The sequence below is a fragment of the Octopus sinensis genome, linkage group LG16 (genome assembly GCF_006345805.1).
Source record: "Octopus sinensis linkage group LG16, ASM634580v1, whole genome shotgun sequence".
Classification (NCBI taxonomy): domain Eukaryota; kingdom Metazoa; phylum Mollusca; class Cephalopoda; order Octopoda; family Octopodidae; genus Octopus; species Octopus sinensis.
Genome location: NC_043012.1, coordinates 27,963,728 through 27,973,276, shown reverse-complemented (window position 1 = coordinate 27,973,276; position 9,549 = coordinate 27,963,728).

Sequence of the window (9,549 nt, the reverse complement as noted above, 5' to 3'; positions counted from 1 at the left end):
GGAGGTACGCAGATGTAGTGCGTGTTACAAACCAGTCCTATCAACATGTTGTTGAAAGGGTTGCTGCTGAACAACAATATTTTTTGTGCATAACACAAAAGATTGTACAGCAGCTGACCTGGCTACATCAATCTCACAGGTGGGACTATCCCCAATACACAAGACCACCACAGCAAATAGACCCAAGGTGGGCACCTCTGGCAACAACACTGACATCACATCGGTGCTCTTACTGAACATCAGAGGACTGTTAACACTTAGTAACAGGACAAAAATTCCTTTCCTGAGAGACCTTGTTACATGCAATCAATGCTTGTGCATAGCACTTATGTAAACACACATAAAACCAGCAAATGCAGAAATACACATAGCACAGTATGTTGTATTACTGACCGACAGGAAAGAAAGGAGTTGTGGTGGAGTTGCTATGTACATCCGCGAAGACATCATACCCCAGGTCCTTTTGTCACACTCAAATTCAGTATGTGACACACTAATTGTACATATAAGGCAACTCGGTGTAGTTATATGCGCTACATATTGCCCTCCAGATGCTCCAAATCATGCAGACAAGTTTGAAGACTGCCTTATAAAAATGGAAGAAGTTCTAGTCACATTAGAACAACACATAAGTGTACTTCTTATGGGTGACTTCAATCTGCCCAATGTCAGATGGCCCGAGGGCCTTTCTCTCCCAGGAATGACACGATGCGAACGAGGACAGGCGAGGTCCCTCCTGAACCTCATCAACACTCTGTATATGGAGTAAATAATACTCCAACCAACCAGGGCAAGTAACATACTGGATCTCTGCTTCACAAATGACATGGATCTCATCCATAATGTGAAAGTGACACCGACACTACTCTCGGATCACAACATGGTAGAGTTAACCATGTACGGGCCAAAGGAAAGCATGGACATGCAGTCTACAAGAAACTCTCAGAATCTTTCCAGATTGAACTTCCATAAGGCAAACTGGAAACAAATTGAGAAAGATCCTCAAACAAAACTGGCCTAAATGTCTCTCCTCTCCGGACATCAACATGAAACTTCAACAATTCATGTTTGTAATGCAAGCCATATGCTACAAATGTGTCCTGGAGAGAAAGGTCACTGTACACAAGAACAAAATCCCCAGGGAGACGAAAATTCTTATGAGACGGCATACAAAAACATCAAATCGCCTAAACAAACATATTGAAAGCAGTGAAAAGTCCTGCCTGAAAATACAACTGCTGGAAATTGAAAAAAGTCTGCAACTCTACTATGAAAAAGAAAGAGCAAACAAAGAAGCCTGGGCTATAGACAATATAAAATCTTACCCCAGAGCTTTCTACAAGTTTGCTAAAGAAACAGCTACGGTGCACTGTAGGATAGGGCCACTCCTTGAAAAAGATGGCTCACTCACAGGAAACCCAATGAGGATAAGTGAAATACTAAATGAGCATTTCAAAAGTGTTTTCACTAGGACACTTGCAAGTCAGCAATCCAACTGACTTTTTTACCACTACAGATAAAAAAAGCAGGAGTGATAATCGATTACATCAATATAAAGGAAGACGATGTAATAAGGGCTATAGAGGAAATGAACCCAAACTCAACTACTGGCCCTGATGGATTCCCACCAATCCTTCTAAAAGCATGTGAGTCCGAGCAAGACCACTGCAGTTCCTCTTTCAGAGCTTACTTGCAACTGGCAAACTTCCAAGAAAACTGAAGGAGAGTATAATATGCCCTATTCATAAAGGAGGTAGCAGAGCAGAGGCGAAAAACTACAGACCTATCTCTCTGACCTTGCACATCAGCAAGGTCATGGAACAAATAGAAGAAAACTAATCACCTTCCTTGAGGAAAATAATTTGCTGCCTGACACCCAACATGGTTTCCGACCAGGAAGAAGCTGCCTGACTCAGCTCTTACAACACTATGACTGGGTACTGAAACAGCTGCTCAACGACTGAAATGTGGAAGTGATATATCTCGACTTTGCAAAGGCCTTTGATAAAGTCGATCATGGAATGATGTGTCACAAACTGCGTGATCTTGGCATAGTTGGAAAATGGCTGCATGACTTTCTGAAGAATAGAAGTCAGGTGGTAGTAGCTAATGAAGACACCTTCGACGACACGCAAATAGTGAGCAATGTCCAGCAAGGCACTGTTTTGGGACCACTACTGTTTGTCTCACAGGCAATACAGAACCCTGAAGACACTATGCACCTGCAATGCGAGTTGGATAAAATATACAAGTGGGCTGAAAAGAATAGCATGCAGTTTAATGCTGAAAAGTTTCAAGCTTTGTGCTATCAGCATGCAAAACTAAATGCAATACCCAATAAATACACTGGACCTGGAGGGATTGCAATCCCAGAGACACAATCAGTGCGAGACCTGGGTATTTACATGAGTGATGATGCATCCTCCCATGTGCATGTTGCTAAATTGCCAATGAAATGTAGGCGGCTGACCGGATAGATTCTTAGAACTTTTAGAACAAGAGATCAGGAAACTATGATGGTCCTCTGGAGGACACTTATCCTAAACCACTTTGACTATTGCTCTCAGCTATGGTCACCATCAAGTTAATCACAGAACTTGAGGCGATCCAACGAAGCTACACGAAGAAGATAGCCTCTGTGCAGCATATAAGCTACTGGGAAAGACTCAAGAGATTGAGACTCTATTCCGTAGAGCGTAGGCGAGAAAGATATGCCATAATATACATCTGGAAGATCCTCGAAAGACTTATCCCAAACTTTAGCATCGAGAGTTACGCAAATACTAGAACTGGGCACCACTGCATAGTGTCAAGGACTCTAAATTTGCCATCAAGATGTAGGACAAGATACTATGATAGCCTGGGCTTCTGAGGACCACAGCTCTTCAATATCCTTCCGAAGGACCTGAGAGACGCGCATGGAGTGGATGTAGGTGTCTTCAAAACATAACTGGACCTCTTGCTGTCAAGTGTTCCAGATGAGCCAACTTCATGGCAGGAGGTGCAGATGAGGGAAGCTGCATCAAACTCTCTCATGCACCAAATGTCAATTCCTAAAAAGCATTTGTGAAGTAAAATTATGTTGCAACACCAAATGGCGGTGCCCCAGCATGGTCACAGCTCATGAGCTGAAAATAAATCAAATCAAATCATATATATATATATACACAACACACACACACCACACACACACCACACACACACACACACACCACATATATATATATAATATATATATATATATATATATATACATACATACACACATATAATACATACATATATATATATATACATACACACACACACACACACACATATATATATATATACATACATATATATATATATATACTTTTGTATCAGGCCACCCCAATATTTTGGGGTTGTACTATCTCAATGTTAATGAAACTCGTTCACATAGTAGATTATGGTAATTTCACAATGTGCATTAGTTTTAATATCTGGTTGGCCCTCCTTTAGCATCAATTATTGCTTTTATACTGTACATATGCAACCAATTATCAGTTAGACCAATGTCGCCCAGAAACAGAAGAAAAACATCGTCGGAGCTCTGTGTGGATTTCAACAAGGCAAATACTTCCCAAATATCAACCAGAACTGTTAGAAAAATGCTTGTAGAGTACGGTCTGAAAGGCTGTAAAGCCAGGAAGAAGCCATAGATTTCTGAAGCGAATATTGAAAAACGTCTTCTGTGGGCCAAAAACCACTTAAATTGGACCAGTGAGCAATGGTTAAAGTCATATGATGTGATGAAAGTAACTATGAGGTATATGTATATGTCTCGGGATGGGCTAGAGAGTTTCTATTTTGGATATATTTGGGGTACTTAATTGTGCTCATGACTTAGTGTTCACTTCTTCCATGGGTATAAGTAAGTATTTCGCTTATTTCTTTGCGCATTTATCACAGATGAAGGGAAGGTTCTTATGAACTAACTCAGAAATCGGGTCCGATGTGGTAATAACGGGATTTTTTTAGAAATTTCTGTCGGCTTTCTTCGAAACACGTGATAAATTACATGGTTATTGACGCTGTGTCTATTTTCGGCATATTTTGGCATTAGAAATTTTTCCTTTTGCCCTTACTTATAAATTGTTTATAAATTTAACCTCTAAAGGTATTGTTAATATGTGGCCAATGATAGAATTTTTCGAAAAATTTTATCCTATATTAGATGTATATACATATATATATAGTATATATATATATATATGTATATATATATATATATATTATAATATATATATATATATATATGTATATATATATTATATATGTATATATATATATGTATATATATATATATGATATATATATATGTATATAATATGTATATATATATATGTATAATGTATATATATATGTATATATATATATGTATATATATATGTATATAGATATATGTATATATGTATATATATATGTATATATATATATGTATAATATATGTATATATATATATGTATATATATATGTATATATATATATGTATATATGTTGCTGTTTGACACTCCGGGGGAGGCTCGCAATTCTGTGAGCAAGCCCTTGGAAGGCAACGAAATTCTGTTCTCCTGTCGTACTGCGGGAGGAAATTAATAAGAGCCTTGGTATGTGGGACCCCCAGGCACCGAGGCGGGTTGGATTGATGATACCATCCGACTGGACTAGGGGATAGCGGGCCCAGGCTCTTAAATGTAAGAGTATTGCGGCGGTCGATTGGAAGGGTAAAAAGCGATTTTGACCCTATGGACCACATCGGCCGCAACAGATCTGGTTTTACCAGAGATTTTTTTTAAATGGCTGACTGCAGGTATCCGGTGATACTCGAGGGACGTCCCTTCAAGTGTCAACCCGTACCTACAGCCAGGCCAAATTAAAAAGAACTGCCCCCAGGACCATGGTATGGTCCTGGAACAGTCCCCTACCCGCTCAAAGAGAGAGGTGATGTGCTTGGCTGATGAGGCTTCATGGTTCTGGGTTCAGTCCCACTGCGTGGCCCTTGGGCAATTGTCTTCTACTATAGCCTCGGGCCGACCAAAGCCTTGTGAGTGAATTTGGTAGACAGAAACTGAAAGAAGCCCGTCGTATATATGTATATCTATGTGTGTGTGTGTGTTGTCCTCCCAACATCGCTTGACAATCCTATAGAGGAAAGTTTTAAAGATTTTATTTCACTTTATATTATAAAGTTTCTTAATAATTCATGTAGGTTAAATAAATGCTAGTATGGTTATATTATTTCCTTATTTGGTTACAAAACAGTAAGATTTGAAATTTAGGATAGTCAGAATGTTATTTAAAATACTTAAAAGTACGGGTGGCACACTGTATGCAGGATACTCTTATTGCATAAATTCCATATATCTAGGGAAATTTATTAAGTTCATCTTGATTACCTCCCTTCCATTACAATTTAAAATATTTTATACGCTCTTGATATTTCTGCTAAATGATAAGTTTCTTTTTTTTTTTACAGGAAATAAATATGTATATATATATATATGTATATATATATGTGTATATATATATAGATATATATATATATATATATATATATATATATATATATATATTATATATATATATATATATATATATATATATATATATATATATATAAGTTAATCCAAACATGAAAACACAACAACGCGAGGACGTGGAACAAATATAGTATTATTGAACGCTCAGGAAGGAAGAGAAGGAGGGTTTTACGTTTCGAGCGGAGCTCTTCGTCAGAAACATAGGAAAAGGAAAGATCCAGAGAAGGGAAGGCGGAGGAAAAAAATCGCCAACGGTACACACGCGGTCACATACATGTCTGTGTGTGTGTGTGGTGTGTGTGTGTGTAAAATTTTAAGGAAGGCTGCAATGTTCTTGTTCAGGGTCACCACCGTTACTTTGTATATATCCAAAACCACAACGGGTTGGTATGTATAATTAGAAAATGGAAAAGTATGTGAGGTAAAAAGAATTAATTTCGGCCAGTATGTGTGTACACGTCCTCATATATATATAAGAGAGATGGTAATGTTGCAGAGAAAAGAAAGTGAGTTAGTGAAAGTGAGAGTCGAGGGAAGTTGTGTCCCGCATAGTCGCTGAGTGTAACTTTCTTTTTCTCTCTGGCCGTTTGATCTCTAGTGACTGCCTGCTTGTGGCCATGACTCTAGTTGTCCGTTTACACTCACTGATGGTCGTTCTCACTAACTAATTGAGTCGTCACGAGCCGCCTCGCTCCGTTGTCGCCAAGTTACTAACTGCTTGAATCGTCATCGAAGTGACTGATTTTTGCTTAGGGTATTCTTGCTTTTATAACTATCCAGAAGGATAGACATATCATTGAGAACAATAGAATTAGTTGGTGGTCTTGTTATCTCTATTCTGGTTTTTGGTTAAGTAGAAGAGGTTATAAGGGTCAAGTGGTGAAGACATTATTTCGGTCTAGCTAAAGGCATCTGGAAAATGTAAAACTGCTGTCAGAGAGAAACCATCGTTCAACCGTGAGAAGCGTTCTGTTGAAGTATTAATTTAAATTTGACAAAGGTGGATTGAATCCACTTCATACATGCAAGATCCACTACATATATATATACATATATATATATGCCTCGCTCCGTTGTCGCCAAGTTACTAACTGCTTGAATAGTCATCGAAGTGACTGATTTTTGCTTAGGGTATTCTTGCTTTTATAACTATCCAGAAGGATAGACATATCATTGAGAACAATAGAATTAGTTGGTGGTCTTGTTATCTCTATTCTGGTTTTTGGTTAAGTAGAAGAGGTTATAAGGGTCAAGTGGTGAAGACATTATTTCGGTCTAGCTAAAGGCATCTGGAAAATGTAAAACTGCTGTCAGAGAGAAACCATCGTTCAACCGTGAGAAGCGTTCTGTTGAAGTATTAATTTAAATTTGACAAAGGTGGATTGAATCCACTTCATACATGCAAGATCCACTACATATATATATACATATATATATATATATATATATATATATATATATATATATATATATATATATATATATATAGGCGTAGGAATGGCTGTGTGGTAAGTAGCTTGCTTACTTCTGCACATGTGCATTGGTGTTTTGCTTCAACACTTGAACAAGGAGGACATAAGCTAGTGTGCTCCGTCCTAAAACTGAAAATTAAGAAGTCCGTTTGAGGTTTTGAACTGGGCGTGATTTATTGTTTTGGAATTTTTTTCAGTAAATTTCGCACAGCTCGGGGACAATTTCGCCTGCTCTCGGCGGCTATTGTGATTTTTGCTTGTTGAAGTTTGTTCCAGTCATTGAAAATTTTTATGGCCCATTGTGTCGAAGATTCGTCTTCTGTGGATTTAAGATTCCAGCTCGGAGTAACAGCCAAAGAAGAGGGCCAGGAGTACCTGTGTCCGGAATTGTGTAGTTGCCTTTTGGAACCATATTTTTATTTCTTCCGTGTTTTACCTTGTTTTTTGAACTGTCCTTTTTGTTTACTTTTGTCTTATTTTCTGCTATTTATTTTTCGTTCGGACTTTTTTTTCTTTTCTTTCTAGTGCATTTCTATTTTTGTGGACATTTGAACTTTCTTCGTCATGGTGATAAAGAATGGTGTCACTGCTTTTGAGTGGAAGATTGTCCCACCCAAGCAGTGGTTAAAAGATATGGAGGAGAGGACGGTGGTGGTTAGAACATATTCTAAAGTTCTTGATTCCATCACCGTCTTCTCAAAACCAGTTATAGAAAATGAACTGAAAGACTATTTGTCCTCTGTGAAATACATATCCCGTGATTTCAAACATGCAACCGTATGGTTGCTGTTTGACAACCGGGAAAAGGCTCGCAAATTTGCGAGTCAGCCTTTAGAGGGCAACGAAATTCTGTTCCTCCCGTCATACTGCGGGAGGAAATTAATGAGAGCCTTGGTATGTGGGTCACCCCAGGCACCGAGGCGGGTTGGATTGAAGATACCATCCGACTGGGACTGGGGCATAGCGGGCCCAGGCTCTTAAATGTAAGGGTATTGCCGGCGGTCGATTGGGAAGGGTCAAAAGCGATTTTCCAGATTATTTTTTAAATGGCTGGCTGCAGGTATCCGGTGATACTTCAGGGACGTACTCCCCCACCCCCGAGTGTCACTCGTGCCTGCAGCCAGGCCACATTAAAAAGAACTGCCCCCAGGACCATGGTACGGTCCTGGAACAGTCACTGGAAGCCACCTCTCCTACCCAGTCAAAGGGAGAGGTGGATGTGAAGCCTCCTCAGCCCAAAAAAGGATTAAAAAGGAAGAAGGCGGGAAGCAATAGTTGCCCGCCGAAGAACCCTAAGGCTTCGGGAGGTGGTGGAGACTCTGGACAAAGCGGAAGAGCTCCACCCTCTCGAAGTCAGGAAGAAAAGAAAAAAAGAAAGTTGTGCCACCCTCGATGGAAGAAACGACCCCCACCCTTAAAGATGATGAATTAATTATCTTTTTCTACAAGGGCGGGGAGATGGAAAAAGTAGAACATAAAGAGACAGTAGATATGCCCTTCACAAGGGATCCCGAATGGCCACTGCAGATAGCTGTGTAGGTCATAAGGTTTCCCTTGTGGGAAAGGCTTAAAGGATTTGGGGAGGAGCGTCGCATATGGCCGGGTGGCCCTTACATGACTTACATGAGTGAGGCATGGGAAATGGCGGGATATATGAACTTAATATGGAAGATAATGATGAATATATCGATGAGTAGGAGGTGGAAAAAACCACGTTAGGTTTGAAATCTCATCTTATTGTATTATTTGTAGTGGTTTATAACTTCAGTTGTTTTTTAAAAAAAACATGTTAAGTAAGAGGTTTTAGTGCCTCCTTCTTGTAAGAGGTTTGAAACCTCATATTGATTTTTTAAAAAAAAGAAAATATGATTTCGAGAAAAATCCAACCGGAGGGTGTGGGGTTTCGTCTCTCATTTACTCATTTTATTTCATTTTCATTCATTAATGTGTTTGTCCAGCCCGCAAAGCTACACAATCTTTGTACTGTCTATATGACAAATTTTATGAAATAAAGTAGCTTGCTTACAGGCATGCGCCGCTAGAAAGCCTGTTGCTTACAGAGAGAGCTTTGGTTCCGTGAATAGAAAAAAAAGAACAAAAAGAAAAATCGTCAAGTAAGTTCCTGCCTAGCCCTGAGGCAATTTCGTTTGCCTTGGCGGCTTTAAATTGTAGCTTGCTCTAGAGAGTAAAAAATATTGTGCTCTCGTCGCCTTAACGGTGGACTGAAAATTTTTTGAAAACTTCTTTGGAGTAAAATTCTGTGGTGTTTTTTCGCCAAATAACTTGTACATACTGGTGGGCGTATTTCGCTAGAAAAAGTGGTACCCTGTGGTGTTTACCTAACTGGAGTACTATTGAGAAGGACCCTGACTATCGGATTTACCTGCTGGAGTATTATACAGGGCCCAGGATTCCCTGTCTGTTCTACTTGTGTGCATTGTTTCCTTTTAATTTTTCCTTTCTTCCTAAATTTCGGTTCATTTTTTTTCTCATTATTTTAATTTCAGTTTTTT